An 18,199-nucleotide genomic window follows, 5' to 3' on the forward strand; every position below is an offset into this window, starting at 1 on the left:
TTTCTTTTACCCAGCACGAACGCATGGGCAAAAATTATGATTTTGGGCTTGAAATAAAGAGCGTTTAAAAAAATAAGATTTGGTGACAAAAATTTCCAAAATGTACTGCAAGTTTGAAAGATAGTACGTTTAGTACCGCAACTGGTACCTTTTGGTACCTTATTTGTTAGTTGAGCTAGAGCTTTGAATTTTGGAATTTAGGTACACTATGGCAACCTAAATTCGGATGCCAATAGAGTTTTTGGACATTTAGAAACAAAAAGTACCAAAAATGGTACGAAATAGGTGAACTTTGCACAGGGCAAACGGGTAGAACTAGAACTTTGAAATTTGGCTTAAATTATTGGTGTTGCGAAATAAAGAGGGTAGATTGATAAAATATGAAAAATAGTTATGGAAACGGAAGAAACTTATGTTTAGTACCGTTTTTAGTACCATTTCATACTTTCCTTACGTCGGCTGACTAAGTAATTTTTAACAAATCGTACATTTTGGAACCAACAAGTGCAGTGAAGAGATAAGGGTAAGATTAAAGAAGTAAGAGCGTGCTAAGTTCGGCCGGACCGAATCTTGTATACCCTTACCATGGTCGCATCTGTCGAGTTCTTTGCGCAGTATCTGTTTTTAGGCAAACAAAGTATAATGAATTAAGACGGAGGAGCAGCTTCATCAAGTTATAGTCCGATTCGGGGCTCAAGAAGTGAAATCGGGAGATCGGTTTGTATGGAAGCTGTATCAAGCTATAGATCGATTCTGACCATATTGCACACGTATGTTGAAGGCCATGGCAGGAGCCGTTGTACAAAATTTGTGCCAAATCGAATGAGAATTGCGTCCCTCTAGAGGCTTAAGATTTTAAGATTCAATATCGGTTTATTTAGCAACTATATCAGATTATGGACCGATTAGGACAATACTTCGCACAGTTGTTGGAAGTGATATCAAAACACTACGTGCAAAATTTCAGCCAAATCGGATATCAATTGCGCCCTCTAGAAGCTCAAGATGTCAAGACCCAAGATCGGTTTGTATGGCAGCTATATCGAGTTACAGACCGATTAAAAACATATTAAGCATAGTTGTTGGAAGTGATATCAAAACACTAAGTGCAAAATTTCATTAAAATCGGACGAGAATTGCGTCCTCTAGAGGCTCAAGAATCAAGACCCAAGATCGGTTTGTATGGCAGCTATATCAAAACATTTTCAGTCAAATCGGACAAGAATTGCGACCTCTAGAGGCTTGTGAAGTCAAGACCCAAGATCGGTTTGTATGGCAGCTATATCAGTTTATGGACCGATTTGATCATACTTAGCGTAGTTGTTGAAGTGATACCAAAACACTATGTGGAAAATTTCAATAAAATCGACGAGCATTGCGCCCCCTAGAGGCTCAAGAATCAAGACCAAGATCGGTTTGTATGGCAGCTATATCGAGTTACAGACCGATTTAAAACATATTAAGCATAGTTGTTGGAAGTGATATCAAAACACTAAGTGCAAAATTTCATTAAAATCGGACGAGAATTGCGCCCTCTAGAGGCTCAAGAAGTCAAGACCCAAGATCGGTTTATATGGCAGCTATATCAAAACATGGATCGACGTAAACAATACTTAGCGTAGATGTTGGAAGTGATACCAAAACACTACGTGCAAAATTTCATTAAAATCGTATAAGAGTTGCGCCCCCTAGAGGCTCAAGAAGTCAAGACCCAAATCGGCTTATATGGCAGCTATATCAAACCATGGACCGATTTGAACCATACTTAGCGTAGTCGTTGAAAGTGCTACCAAAACACTACGTGCATAATTTAAATAAAATCGAATAAGGATTGCGCCTTCTAGAGGCTCAAGAAGTCAAGACCCAAGATCGGTTGATATGACAGCTATATCAAAACATAGACCGATGTGAAGCATACTTAGCGTGTTCTTGGAAGTGATACCAAAACACTACGTGCATAATTTAAATAAAATCGAATAAGGATTGCGCCTTCTAGAGGCTCAAGAAGTCAAGACCCAAGATCGGTTGATATGACAGCTATATCAGGTTATGGACCGATTTAAACCATACTTGGCACAGTTGTTGGATATCAGAACAAAACACGTCGTGCAAAATTTCATTCCAATCGGATAAGAATTGCGCACTCTAGAGGCTCAAGAAGTCAAGACCCAAGATCGGTTTATATGGCAGCTATATCAAAACATGGATCGACGTAAATTATACTTAGCGTAGATGTTGGAAGTGATACCAAAACACTACGTGCAAAATTTCAATAAAATCGTATAAGAGTTGCGCCCCCTAGAGGCTCAAGAAGTCAAGACCCAAAATCGGCTTATATGGCAGCTATATCAAACCATGGACCGATTTGAACCATACTTAGCGTAGTCGTTGAAAGTGCTACCAAAACACTACGTGCAAAATTTCAATAAAATGCGACGAGAATTGCGCCCTCTAGAGGCTCAAGAAGTCAAGACCCAAGATCGGTTTATATGACAGCTATATCAAAACATAGACCGATGTGAAGCATACTTAGCGTGGTTCTTGAAAGTGATACCAAAACACTACGTGCATAATCTAAATAAAATCGAATAAGAATTGCGCCTTCTAGAGGCTCAAGAAGTCAAGACCCAAGATCGGTTGATATGACAGCTATATCAGGTTATAGACGGATTTGAACCATACTTGTCACAGTTGTTGGATATCAGAACCAAACACGTCGTGCAAAATTTCATTCCAATCGGATAAGAATTGCGCACTCTAGAGGCTCAAGATGTCAAAACCCAAGATCGGTTTATATGGCAGCTATATCAAAACATGGACCGATATGGTCCATTTACTATTCCAACTGACCTACACTAATATGAAGTATTTGTGTAAGATTTCAAGCGGCTAACTTTACTCCTTCGGAAGTTAGCGTGCTCTCGACAGACTGACGGAGGGAGGGACGGACGGACAGGCGGACGGACATGGCTAGTTCGACTTAAAATGTCACGACGATCAGAAATATATATACTTTATGGGGTCTTAGACGCATATTTCGAGGTGTTACAAACAGAATGACGAAATTAGTATACCCCCATCCTATGGTGGAGGGTATAAAAAAGATTTGCTATTCAAATTTGGGATGGAGTGCGTAGGATGGCCGTCCATCCCTAAGGACACCAAATTACTTAATATCTAGATATGATAGCCAATTGTGGGCCAAGTGCTTGAGGGCCGCCCCACCCTTCAAAACACCCCACAGCAGGTATTTTAGATTAAAAAGTAAAGGTATTTGAGGGTAGAGCATGCATCTCATATCTAAAGAATCTTCAAGGTCAAGTACCTAGGTGGCCACCCTAACCCCACAAAATATTCCACATCGTATATATTAACCGATATGTGCCTAAAAATTATTTGGGAGTAGTGCACAAATTTGATATCCACATTTAGGTCGAAATGAATGGGGGGGCAATGCCGGTGCGTATATTTATCAGACCTATGTCACTGTGGACATACACCTAAGCCAGTAATCGGCTTGTTGTGCGCTCTAAAAACTAAAAAGTAACCTCGATAAAGAAAATTTTAAGTTAGGAATTCTGTGAAACTTACCAAATTATTAATTATTTTCCATGCTAATCCCCTAAGTTGGTTCATGTCTGGTATTGTGTCCCCATCTAAGTACCGGTGTCTGTTAGTCGCAAAAGCCGGGCAATGACTTGGAAAATGCTTTAACGTCTCATCATCTTCTCCATATGCCCTGCACATGCTATCACTTGTCGCACCGATATTGCATAAGTGAGCTCGTAATCCTACGTGTCCCGTTTTGATACCAAAAACTATACTGACCTCCTTCTTACTTTCTTTCAGTAAAAGCCTTGTCCTCTCACGATCCGGATCACCACATAGGATTTTCGCCGTCCTACCGGCTGTTGCGTTCGTCGCCCAGGCTCTCAACTCAGATTGCATCGACCCGAAAGGATTCGGGTTAACCAAGTTTATTGACAGACGATTTGGTTAACCCGAATCCTTCTCTGAGGATGGCAAAATCCGCACCGATTGGGTGTTGGGCCATAACGAAGTAAAGGCAATAACATCCAGGACAGTAAGGTCACGATCAGTCTTGCAGTATAAGACGGAAATTAACGTCTTCTCTGAGGATGGCACAATCTGCACCGTTTGGTTGTCGGGCCATAACGGAGTAAGGGGGAATGAAAAGGCGGACGATTTGACAGTGAAGGCAAGAGGACTGCCGGCCTTCACTGTCAAATCGTCCGCCTTTTCATTCCCCCTTACTCCGTTATGGCCCGACAACCAAACGGTGCAGATTGTCGAAGACGTTAATTTCCGTCTTATACTGCAAGATTGATCGTGACCTTACTGTCCTGGATGTTATTGCCCTTATGGCCTGTTTACTGTCCGTAAAAATGTTCACACTCGACGTCCATGCGTTAGCACCACACCACCTCACGCATTTCGTGATCGCCCGGATCTCCGCCTGCAGTCTAAAACAGATGTTAGTCCTTTGGTTCTTAATGTAGACCCCCAGGCCCACTCTGTCCTCTAGCTTTGATCCATCCTTGTAACATGATCTTCCAGTTGGTAATACTAGGGCTATGTCAGTCCAAGACTGTGCCACTGACTCAGTCAGTGCCTCGCAATTGACCTCAAGTGTCGTCTCAGGTATCCGATCTGAATCCTCTTCCAAGTTCCCTTTCGTCGTCTCGATTATACCGCCATGGTATGAGCTGCTCCTTTTTTGCTATTTCTTCTATTTTCTTGCTATCTTAAACATTGAACATGGTTGAAAACTTTTTATTGTTTAAAATCTTTGTTGATTTTTTTTTGTTTGCCACTTTTTGCTTATTACACTTTTAGTGCTAGAAGTTGGGAAGCTATAATGGTGGTCTATGCCATGAATGGGTTCATAAAAAACGAGAAGGCTAAAATGTAAAACGCAAAATATTAATATCTTAATTGCAGTGCTTTGTGGTTTCTTTTGGGACTTTACTTTGATAAGACAAAAAAATTGTATACTTTCATTAATAATGAGCGGAGATAAATGCGAAAAATTTCAAAACTAATTATACACAAATGCATTGTAAAATAAATTAAATTTAAGCTTAAATATTTCTGGGAAAATTTGAAAAATTTAAAAATTGTTGCAAATATTCTAAGCACAATTGCATTGTAAAGTGAAGTAAACTTAAGGTTAAACATTTCTGAGAAAATTAGACAACTTTTTAAAGTTTTTGGATTAACCTAAGCATTTTGCAACTCCTGCCCTCAATCAGCTAATCACACCCACAAATTATGCATTGGCAATTACATGGCTGCCACACAAACCGCTGATGATAATTTCCATAATTTTATGAGTGTCGACCTCATCATACCCAGCCCTTTTGCCAACGCTTCATTAACACAATTTCTGGTTTTTGGGCAAATTTCATTTGAGCTTCTCAACTCACTCATCATCAACCATCTGAGAGTGGCCTCATAGTGGGCCAGTGAGAATTTAGGATTAAGGATTGTAGCGAATGCAAATGACTGGTAACTGGTGACTATGGTTTGTTGGTTTTTATACCCACCACCGAAGGATGGGGGTATATTCATTTTGTCATTCTGTTTGCAACACATCGAAATATCCATTTCCGACCCTATAAAGTATATATATTCTTGATCAGCGTAAAAATCTAAGACGATCTAGACATGTCCGTCCGTCTGTCTGTTGAAATCACGCTACAGTCTTTAAAAATAGAGATATTGAGCTGAAATTTTGCACAGATTCTTTTTTTGTCCATAAGCAGGTTAAGCTCGAAGATGGGCTATATCGGACTATATCTTGATATAGCCCCCATATAGACCGATCCGCCGATTAAGGGTCTTAGGCCCATAAAAGCCACATTTATTATCCGATTTTGCTGAAATTTGAGGCAGTGAGTTGTGTTAGGCTCTTCGACATCCTTCGTCAATTGGGCTCAGATCGATCCAGATTTGGATATGGCTGCCATATAAACCAATCCTCCGATTTAGGGTCTAAGGCCCAAAAAAGCCACATTTATTATCCGAATTCGCTGAAACTTGGGATAGTAAGTTGTGTAAGGCCCTTTGACATATTTCGTCAATTTGGTCCAGATCGGTTCAAATTTGGATATAGCTGCCATATAGACCGATTTCTTGATTTATGGTTTTGGGCCCATAAAATGCTCATTTATTACCCGATGTCCCCGAAATTTGGAACAGTAAGTTGTGTTAAGCCCCTTGACATACTTCTGCAATATCGCACAGATCGGTCCAAATTTTGATATAGCTGCCATTTAGACCGATATCTAGGTTTTAGGTTTTGAGGCCATAAAAGACGCATTTATTGTCCGATGTCGCTGAAATTTGAGACAGTGAGTTTGGTTAGGCTCTTCGACGTTCATCTTCAATTTTGCTCAAATCGGTCAAGATTTGAATATGTCTGCCATATATACCGATCTCTCGATTTAAGGTTTTAGGCCCATAAAAGAGACATTTATTGTTCGATTTCTCCGAAATTTGGGACAGTGCTTTGTGTTAGGCTCTTCGACATTTTTATGCAACTTGGCTCAAATCGGTCCAGATTTGGATATAGCTGCCATGTAGACCGATATCTCGATTTAAAGTCTTGGCCCCATAAAAGGCGCATTTATAATCCGATTTCACTGAAATTTGACACAGTGACTTATGTTAGGCTTTTCGACATCCGTGTCGTATATAGTTGAGATCGGTTTATTTTTAGATATAGCTAGTGTACTTATTAGTATTTGGTCCAAATCGGAACATATTTGGATATAACTGGTATGGGACATAAGGTACGAAATTTTCAGCGAATTTTGATGAAAGGTGGTTTACATATATACCCGAGGTGGTGGGTATTCAAAGTTCGGCCCGGCCGAACTTAACGCCTTTTTATTTGTTTTTTTTTTCTTTTTATACCCTCCACCATAGGATGGGGGCTAAACTAATTTCGTCATTCTGTTGGTAAGACCTCGAAACATATGTCTAAGACCCCATAAAGTATATATATATTCTTGATCGTCATGTCGTTGTAAGTCGATCTAGACATGTCCGTCCCTCCGCCCGTCTGTGTGTCTGTCCGTCGGTCCGTCCGTTTGTCCGTCTGTCCGTCCGTCCGTCAGCCTGTCGAAAGCTAACTAACTTTCGAAGGAGTAAAGCTAGCCGTTTGAAATTTTGCACAAATACTTTTTATTAGTGTAGGTCGGTTGGTATTGTAAATGGGCCAAATCGGTCCATGTTTTGATATAGCTGCCATATAAACCGATTTTGGGTCTTGACTTCTTGAGCCTCTAGAGGGCGTAATTCTCGTCTGATTTTATTGAAATTTTGAACGTCGTGTTTTGGTAGCACTTCCAACAACTGAGCCAAGTATTGTTTACATCGGTCCATGTTTTGATATAGCTGCCATATAAACCGATCTTGGGTCTTGACTTCTTGAGCTTCTAGAGGGCGCAATGCTCGTCCGATTGGGCTGAAATTTTGTGCAACAGCTTCTCTCATGACCTTCAAGATACGTGTCTAATATAGTCTGAATCGATCAATAGCTTGATATAGCTCCCATTTAAACCTATCTCCCGATTTTGCTTTTTGAGCCCCTACAAGGCGCAATTCTTATCCAAATGAACTGAAATATTACACAATGACTTCTACAATGTTCAGCATTCATTTATTATCCGAATCGAACTATAACTTGATGAAGCTCCCTCCAATAGCATAACAGTTCTTATTCAATATTCTATGTTTATTTTAAACGAGATACCGCGCATAGAACTCGACAAATGCGATGAATGGTGGAGGGTATATACGATTCGGCCCGGCCGAACTTAGCACGCTCTTAATTGTTTGCTTCTCTTACGAGTAAAAACCAAAAAAAAAGTGCGCCTTTGATGATTTCATAATTAAAGCAGTGAATTTAATAAACCATTTTGCAATTAACATATTAACTAAACGCCTGTGCCGTCATTAATATCAAATTGCCTTATTTTGTCATTTGTGTTATTTGCTTGGACGCCTTCGTGGACAACGGTGTTGATATTTGGTGGGTTTGTTTGCCAAGCCTTTCCCAAATAATAAAATATTGAATACACACTCGAAAAAACGAGAAGAGTGGCAAAACGCCAAAGGTGGGTAGGGTCAGTTGTAAAGGTGGGTTTAGGTTTTGCGTGTCTCTCGGCTTGTACCACAAGAAAAGATATCAAAGCAATGTAAATATTTACCTTGGTGTGTAGGAGAATGGCCTCATTTTGGTCTAAGGAAAATTTGTATAGGACTTTTATTTGCAAATTTAGGAACTAATATAATTTTTATTCATACTAAATGAATGAAATGAAATTGAATTTCTGTGAATAACCTTTAAATATTGATTGGCTTTTATACTGAGTCAGTAGTAAAGTCAAAAGTCGGTTGAAACCAATTTTAGTAAGTCCTAGACCACTTGCTTAAATTGTAAATTCGGCCCATGAATATGCCATTAGAGAACAGCGGGGATACTTCTCTCATGTCAATGAGTGTAATCGTTAACAGTTTAAGCTCAATTATATGGGATCTTCTATTGATTGCCGAGTCCGAACGGCTTGCCGCAGAGCGACACGACTTAAAAGCGAAGTGTACACGACCGAATTTCTTATAAATGTCCACAGTTTAAGTAAGGGGATGGCCAACGCTAAATATTAAGATAATCGGATGGAAATTGCGATCTGTACTTTGATAAGAAATTAACATAGACAGACAAGACTGGCAGACATAGGGTGAAAGACAGACATGCAGACAGACAGACTTACCTACTGATTCATAGACAGACCGACTGATTGACAGACAGACTGAGTGACTGATTGACAGGCGTACAGACAAATTGACAGGCAGACAGACAGATGAACAGACAAACGGGCGGACGGACAAAAAGACAGGCAGACCGAAGTTTTGTATGTATATATTGGGTTGCCCAAAAAGTAATTGCGGATTTTTCATATAGTCGACGTTGACAAATTTTTTCACAGCTTGTGACTCTGTAATTGCATTCTTTCTTCTGTCAGGTATCAGCTGTGACTTTTAGCTTGCTTTAGAAAAAAAGTGTAAAAAAAGTATATTTGATAAAAGTTCATTCAAAGTTTTATTAAAAATGCATTTATTGTACTTTCTTTTAAAAAATCCGCAATTACTTTTTGGGCAACCCATAAAACAATTTTATTAAAATTTTTATACCCACCACCGAAGGATGGGGGCATATTCATTTTGTCATTCCGTTTGCAACACATCGAAATATCCATTTCCGAACCTATAAAGTAATATATTTATTCTTGATCAGGGTAAAAATGTAAGACGATCTAGCCATGTCCGTCCGTCTGTCTGTTAAAATCACGCTACAGTCTTTAAAAATAGAGATATTGAGCTGAAATTTTTCACAGAGTCTTTCTCTGTCCATAAGCAGGTTAAGTTCGAAGATGGGCTATATCTGACTATATCTTTAAATATAGACCGATCCGCCGATTTAGAGTCTAAGGCCCATAAAAGCCACATTTCTTATCCGATTTTGCTGAAATTTGGGACAGTGAGTTGTATTAAGCCCTTCGACATCCTTCTTCAATTTGGCTCAGATCGGTTCAGACTTGGATATAGCTGCCAAATAAACCGATCCCTTGATTTAAGGTTTTGGGCCCATAAAAGCCACATTTATTATCCGATTTTGCTGACATTTGGGACAGTGAGTTGCATTAAGCCCTTTGACATCCTTCTTCAATTTGGCTCAGATCGGTTCAGATATGGATATAGCTGCCATATAGACCGATCTCTCGATTTAAGGTTTTGGGCCCATGAGAGGTGCATTTATTATCCGATTTTAATGAAATTTGGGGCAGTGAGTTGTATTAAGTTCTTCGACATCCTTCTTCAATTTGGCTCAGATCGGTTCAGATTTGGATATAGCTGCCATATAGACCGATCTCTCGATTTAAGGTTTTGGGCCCATGAGAGGTGCATTTATTATCCGATTTTAATGAAATTTGGGACAGTGAGTTGTATTAAGTCCTTCGACATCCTTCTTCAATTTGGTTTAGATCGGTTCAGATTTGGATATAGCTGCCATATAGACCGATTTCTCGATTTAAGGTTTTGGGCCCATAAAAGGCGCATTCATTGTCCAATGTCGCCGAAATTTGGGACAGTGAGTTAAATTAAGCCCCTCGATATATTTCTGCAAAATGGCACAGATCGCTGCAGATTTGGATATAGCTGCCATATAGACCGATCTCTCGAATTAAGTTTTTGAGCCATAAAAAGCGGATTTATTGTCCGATGTCGCCGAAATTTGGGACAGTGAGTTGTGTTAGAGCCTTCGACATCCTTCTTTAATTTGGCACAGATCGGTTCAGATTTGAATATAGCTGCGATATAGACCGATCTCTCCATTTAGGGTTTTCATTCATTGTCCAATGTCGCCGAAATTTGGGACAGTGAGTTGTGTTTGGCTCTTTGACATTTTTATTTTAAGACTTGTACCTATTAGTGTTTGGACCAAATCGGAACATATTTCAATATAGCTGCTTTGGGGCATAAGGTATGCATTTTCACTGGATTTTGACAAAACGTGGTTTACATATCTACCCGAGGTGGTGGGTATCAAAAGTTTGGCCCGGCCGAACTTAACGCTTTTTTACTTGTTTGATTTGAAAAAAATGTCATTGAGATTTTATCTTAAGAATCTGGTTAGGTTAGTTTAGGTTGAAAAAAGGACATACACCTAAGCCCGTTCTTTCGACAGACGGACGGATATGACTAAATCGACTAAGAATGTCCAGACGATCAAGAATATATATATACTTTCATGGGTCTGAGATCAATATTTTGACGAAATTAGTTTACCCCCCATCCTTTGGTGGGGGGTGTACAAAATGCGAAACGCGAACATATGTACAGACGAAATTTGAAAATAACGTTTATTTTGGGATCAGATCTCGTTTGATTTATAAGCCCGTAAAGGCCATATTTATTAGTCGAATTTGCTGAAATTTGGAACAGTTATCTGTGTTACGCTCTTTCGCTTCTGTGCCCAATTTATGCATTTTTGTTTGCTTTATTGCCTAAGAAGACATTTTGCATTAAAGAAATTCAACTAAAGTCTAGTATTTTATTCTAAGCGGCTGATTTTAATGAAATTTTTTTCATTAGGAATATTTTCAGAAATTTTGGACTACATGATTATGGACTAGATTTTATTCTTAGCCGAAATATAGTTTAATTTTTGTTTTATGGGAAAATAGAATCAAAATTTTGTTTTTGGAGGATTACATTTTTTTTTTATTGTAAGAATCATTGATGGGTTTAGATTGTATAAAAAAGTTTTGGAAAAACATCTAATTGCAATTGTTTGAATTTTTAAAAAAAAATTCAAAGCTTACTTTCAATTATAATTTTTGTAAAACTTACCAAAAAATTTCACCTAGAAGAAAAGAAATAAAAAAACATTATTAATATTAGTTTTTTGAATGTTTTTTGCATGATTTATTGCAAATAAATGAATACCAAACTTGTGTAAAGAAGAATTTTAAAAAAGCAAAAGAAGGGTAGTTATAAATAATATAAATAAAGATACATTATTTTGTCTAAATTTTCTAGATTAAGATAAAAGACATTAAGTTCGGCCAGGACACCCACCATTAACAACATCCCTCATTAACCGAAATCCAGTGAAAATGCTTCTTTTATGGACCAGTAGCTGCTATAGCAAAATGTGGTCCGATTAAGGCTAAACAAAGCATGGATCTCTAGAGTCTAATGCAGCTCAATCTTCTGAAATCGGGTAGTAAGTAAGAAATTTTTGGGGTGAAAGACCGTTAATCTGAAGATCGGTGTATAAGGCAAATATGATCCGATTAGCACCATATGCGGAAAGGATGTGTAGGGCTTTAGTAAAACTAGCCGTGCTAAATTTGAGCTAAGTCGCGTAATAAATACGCAAGTTATTGGTGAATTACCACAGACCGGTAGTTTGGTATATATGGCAACTATACCCAAATATGAACCGATCTGAACAATCTAAACAGCACGGATGACGAAGGATCTAACACAGCCCACTATGCTAAATTTCAGCGAAATTGGTTAATAAATCCGTCTTCTATGGACATTAGTCTTTAAATCGGTACATCGATCTATATGGGGGTTATATCAAGATATAGTCCGATATTGTCCATCTTCGAACTTAACCTTCCCATGGTAAAACATGTAAGTAGACGTTTAGTTCAGCCGGGCCGAACTTTGGTCAACACTTGCGGCTTGTAAATGCTCAAGAAGTTAAATCGGGAGATCGGTTTGTATGGAAGCTATATTGGATTATTGACCGACTTGGACCGTATTTGGCACAGTTGTTGGAAATCATAAGAGAACACACACTATGTGCAAATGTTTAGCCAAATCGGACAAAATTTGGGGCTTTCAGGGGTTCAAGAAGTCAAATCGGCAGATCGGTTAATATGGGAGCTATATTCAAATCTGAACCGATATGACCCATTTGCATAGCAGAATCCATGGTAGTGGGTTCCAAATATTCGCTTTTAGTTGTCCAAGTTAATATCATTGTTCTAAATGTTTGCTAATCTGATCTAGTCTAAAATAATGCCATAGTCTAGGAACTAAACATCATGTTTCAAGAGTTAATTATCTTGTCGAAGATTCTTCGAAAGTCAGTTTGCTTAATATTCATAACAAAAAATATTTATTGACATTCTCTGGAAATATTGAAAACCAAAAAAAAGAAAAAAATCATAAAGAAATTTGCTTTCATCTTTCAATTCCTTTGTCCCCCTATGCGTATTAGCAATTCGAATGAATATAATGCATACGCACCCTGGCACAACCTCGTTCATACTGCAACTTAATAAAGGAATATTAAACAAGTAAAAAGGCATTAAGTTCGGCCGGGCCGAACTTTGGATACCCACCACCTCGGGTATATTTGTTAACCGCCTTTCATCAAAATTCGGTGAAAAATTCATAACTTATGTCCCATATCAGTTATATTAAATTATGTTCCGATTTGGACCAAATACTAATAAGTATAGTAGATATATCTAAAAATAAACCGATCTGAACCATATACGACACGGATGTCGAAAAGCCTAACATAAGACTTTGTCAAATTTCAGTGATATCGGATTATAAATGCGAATTTTATGGGGCCAAGACTTTAAATCGAGATATCGGTTTACATGGCAGCTATATCCAAATCTGGACCGATTTGGTCCAAGTTGCATAAAAATGTCGAAGAGCCTAACTTAAAGCACTGTCCCAAATTCGAGCGAAATCGGACAATAAATGCCTCCTTTATGGGCCCAAAACCTCGAGAGATCGGTCTATATGGCAGCTATATTCAAATCTAGACCGATCTGGGATAAATTGAAGAAGGACGTCGAAGAGCCTAACTAAACTCACTGTCTCAAATTTCAGCGACATCAGACAATAAATGCGCCTTTTATGGCCCCAAAACCTAAAACCTAGATATCGGTCTATATGGCAGCTATATCCAAATCTGGACCGATCTATGCGATATTGCAAAAGTAAGTTTAGGGGCTTAATTTAACTCACTATCCCGAATTTCAGCGACATCGGACAATAAATGAGCATTTTATGGGCCAAAAACCTTAAATCAAGAAATCGGTCTATATGGCAGCTATATCCAAATCTGAACCGATCTGGGCCAAATTGAAGACAGATATCGAAGGGCCTAACACAACTCACTGTCCCAAACTTCAGCAAAATCGGATAATAAATGTGGCTTTAATGGGCTTAAGACCCTAAATCGGAGGATCGGTCTATATGGCAGCTATATCCAAATCTGAACCGATCTGGGCCAAATTAACGAAGGATGTCGATGGGCCTAACACAATTCACTGTCTCGAATTTCATAAAATTCGGATAATAAATGTGGCTTTTATGGGCCTATGGTCCTAAATCGGAGGATCGGTCTATATGGCAGCTATATCCAAATCTGGACCGATCTGGACCAAATTGACGGAGGATGTCGAAGGGCCCAACACAACTCACTGTCCCAAATTTCAGCAAAATCGGATAATAAATGTGGCTTTTATGGGCCAAAGACCCTAAATCGGCGGATCGGTCTATATGGGGGCTATATCAAGATATAATCCGATATAGCCCATCTTCGAACTTAACCTGCTTATGGATAAAAAAAGAACCAGCGCAAAATTTTAGCTCAATAGCTCTATTTTTAAAGACTGTAGCGTGATTTCAACAGACAGACGGACGGACATGGCTAGATTGTCTTAGATTTTTACGCTGATCAAGAATATATATACTTTATAGGGTCGGAAATGGATATTTCGATGTGTTGCAAACGGAATGACAAAATGAATATACCCCCATCCTTCGGTGGTGGGTATAAAAATCATAAAGAAATTTGCTTTCATCTTTCAATTCCTTTGTCCCCCAATGCGTATTAGCAATTCGAATGAATATCATGCATACGCACCCTGGCACAACCTCGTTCATACTGCAACTTAATAAAGGAATATTAAAAAAAAAGGCAAATACCGTAAGGAAAATTTCTTCGGAAAAATACTCGCACAACAGAAGAGAGAAAGTTTTCGTATTGCCTTCTCAACTAACCCGTAATATCCGTTCACATAACCAAAGGAAACATATTTTGTCTGTCTTTTGTACCAGGTTCCTCTGCCGCATATAGGTGGGGCCTACACTGCTCTTCTGTGTTCACTTTTTAACTTTTTTTTTTGTTTCCTGATATGGACATATTTCAAAGAATTTACAAGGCATGGCAGATTGTAGGGGAGTAACTATAGAGACAAACATTTCTGATATACTTTTTTTCTTCCTTATTAATTCTTATCAGAAAAATGTATATGTCAGTCTGTTACGCACAAAGGTAGGCAAAAGGATGATACCGACAAAGGCATTGACTGGGAAATATGAAGCCAAAAGAAGACAGAAGGCAGGAGGCACTTTATTGATATGTTATCCAGTTGTTGGTGTTATTTTGCTTACACAGTCATACTGAAAATAATGGAAATAAAGGCCATAAAGGAAGCATCATCATCAGTAACATCGGTATCGTCATAACAAAAATAGGAAAATTTCCTTATGCTGGTCTATGTTGGCATTGAGAGAGAATTGCGGTATCCTTTTGTTTTTGATTGCCTTAACAGAGAAATGATTTCGATGTGCATACCCATGCATATAGGGGAGGTATTAAAACGAGCAAATATAAATACACTATTTGACTATGATTTAAAATAAAATATACCTCTACTTTATTGATATTAAATTCATGACTTTTGTAATGCAGCCTCAGTCTGGGGAAAAATAAAAATTTTGAATATTTAGTTAGACTTTTTCAAACTAAACTTAAATCGGGAGATCGGTCTATATGGGGGCTACATATACCAACATATATATTGGGTTGCCCAAAAAGTAATTGCGGATTTTTCATATAGTCGGCGTTGACAAATTTTTTCACCGCTTGTGACTCTGTATTTGCATTCTTTCTTCTGTCAGTTATCAGATGTAACTTTTAGCTTGCTTTGGAAAAAAGTGTAAAAAAAAGTATATTTGATTAAAGTTCATTCTAAGTTTTATTAAAAATGCATTTACTTTCTTTTAAAAAAATCCGCAATTACTTTTTGGGCAACCCAGTATAATGCGATACAGCTAACCTTCGATTTTTACCTGCCTATGGTTAAAAAAAAAGTCTGTGCAGACAGTCGGGGAGACGGACAGGCAGACGGAAGGACGGTCGTAGCTAGTTTGTCTTAGATTATTACGACGACCATGAATATTTTAACTTCATAGGTAAACGGAACGACGAAATGAATATTCTCTTATCCTTCGGAAGCGATAGCAGCGAAATCTATAAAATAGACGTTTAATCTTTTGCAGTTGTCATCAACGTGGATTCTTAAACTATGATGCCGTTCGGTGGGAAGGAAAAGAAAACTTTACGACTACGACTTTGTATTTCGTACAGTTTCTCGAATGAGGCCATCATATTGAAAATGGCCTTAAAAATGTGTCATCACAAATGTGGCCAAAATTTTAGATACTCCATGAGAATGTTCGCATGACACATGTTGAACTGGTTGAGACTTTAGCTAAGCGTTAATAGCGTGCAATGCAATCGTCGTGTTATACAATTTGGGGCGATTTTGGAAATTCTCCAAAAAAGTTCGGGACCCCTCAGCATTATTAAAAATTTTTGGGCTGCTAAACACATTAGCGCTAATCATTAAAAATTCCAAATTTCGGCTATTCGTTGTCCTCAAAAAGATGACTATATCTTAAAAAACGTGGAATAGGTGTCCGTAACCAAAGCTATAGCAGCCGATTCTGTGTACCGGATTGACACGATGGAACCCTTCATTGGCCAGGGGCTGCCGCCTCAGTATACGCGTTCATCCATTTTTTTTTCGCCGTAGGAGATGCCCATTCTGGAGAGCCTTCTCTGTATGCATCTGGTATGTGTGGGGATTGAAGAGAACCCCGGACTCTGGTTATATTCGGTTTGCCAGAAAATCCTTCTTCATCGTCCGATGTCTGTAAGGTATAGCTCTGACCCTACGTTACTACGGGAGTAAGGTCGCAGTGAATGTGTTGCAAGGTGTTGTGTGACCATGGACAGCAGTGAGTTACAAGCGTCGCCTGCGGCGTTCTCATTGTCGGACTATGTGACTCCTCCGACTGCTCCAGTGCGGCAATATACGGTAATATTTGGTTGCCCAAAAAGTAATTGCGGATTTTTTTAAAGAAAGTAAATGCATTTTTAATAAAACTTAGAATGAACTTTAATCAAATATAAATTTTTTACACTTTTTTTCTAAAGCAAGCTGAAAGTAACAGCTGATGACTGACAGAAGAAAGAATGCTATTACAGAGTCACAAGCTGTGAAAAAATTTGTCAACGCCGACTATATGAAAAATCCGCAATTACATTTTGGGCAACCCAATATTATCAGGCCGGTGATGGGAAGTGTATCTTTCATGCAATGGTTTCCGACTCAAGATCGACGAAATAGTAGATTTTATGAGTCAGAAGAACATATTGGTGGCAGCAATGCAGGAGACAAAGCTGACCAATAGCTGGAGCCAGCACAAATGTCACGGATATAATGAGTTACGTAATGATCGCATACTGAGTGGAAGTGAGGTCCTGGCCTTCCTGCTCTACCATTCCGTGTAGTATAGGCATAAACGGAATGTACGCGGATAGCAGTAAAGTCCAGTACTGTCAAAATAGAGCTTTGCAACGTATATAGACCTCCGGTTGGAAGTGGTGTCCCCGATAATGGCCAGGTTTAAAGGACCGACAAAAGCGTCTTACTGTCTGGCCATAAACGCTTGGTTTAAATGGGACTTTAATGGTCATCACGTTTCATGGCATTCTCCTCTATGTAACGACCAGTGGGGCATAGATTTAGCAGAGCAGATTGTAGACTTCACGTTCTGCACGTTGATGCCTCTCAAGGATAACGAAGAGGTAGAACAGCTCGCATCTTAGTAAAATGTCATTTATATCTGGGATCTGTACGATTGGGTTGGCTTCAGAGAGTACACCAATCGTCGCTTCAGTGAATTAACACCCCGAAAGAAAGGATGACAGGACCTCAGTCACCTTTGGCGATGTAACTGCGACTGACTCGAAGGGGTAGGTTGCTCTATCGTTAATTTATTGATCATCTAGAGAGTGACAGGGCTAAGAGGAGAGTCATTCGCCTAAGTCTCTGAGCAGATGAACAGCCATCCACAATTTACCGTGGGCGAAGTTACGAAAGTCATCCGTGGCGCTGAATAATCTGGATCTAGCTGGAGTTGAGTACCTCACAACTGCCCTCAATCTCTCTTTGAGCACTCTTATAGTACCAGGTATCTGACATATGGGCAGAGTGATTCTGCCCTTGAAGCCTGGAATGGACCCGAGTAGGGGGAGTCGAAGAGACGGATATCCCTTTTCTCATCAGCAGCCAAGACGAGTGAGGGACTACTCTTCCCCAGCCTCGTTGGAGAATTTACATTCGCCGAGCATCAGCATGGATTTCGAAGACTGCATAGCACAACACTGGACCCATCCTCGTAACACTGGACCCATCGAAAATTTTCAACAAGTCAGCCTTGCCAAACTATTTATTTGAGGACATCGCCAACACGTTGCTTTAGCCAGGCC

Source organism: Stomoxys calcitrans, chromosome 5, assembly GCF_963082655.1.
Source record: "Stomoxys calcitrans chromosome 5, idStoCalc2.1, whole genome shotgun sequence".
Taxonomy (NCBI): Eukaryota; Metazoa; Arthropoda; class Insecta; order Diptera; family Muscidae; genus Stomoxys; species Stomoxys calcitrans.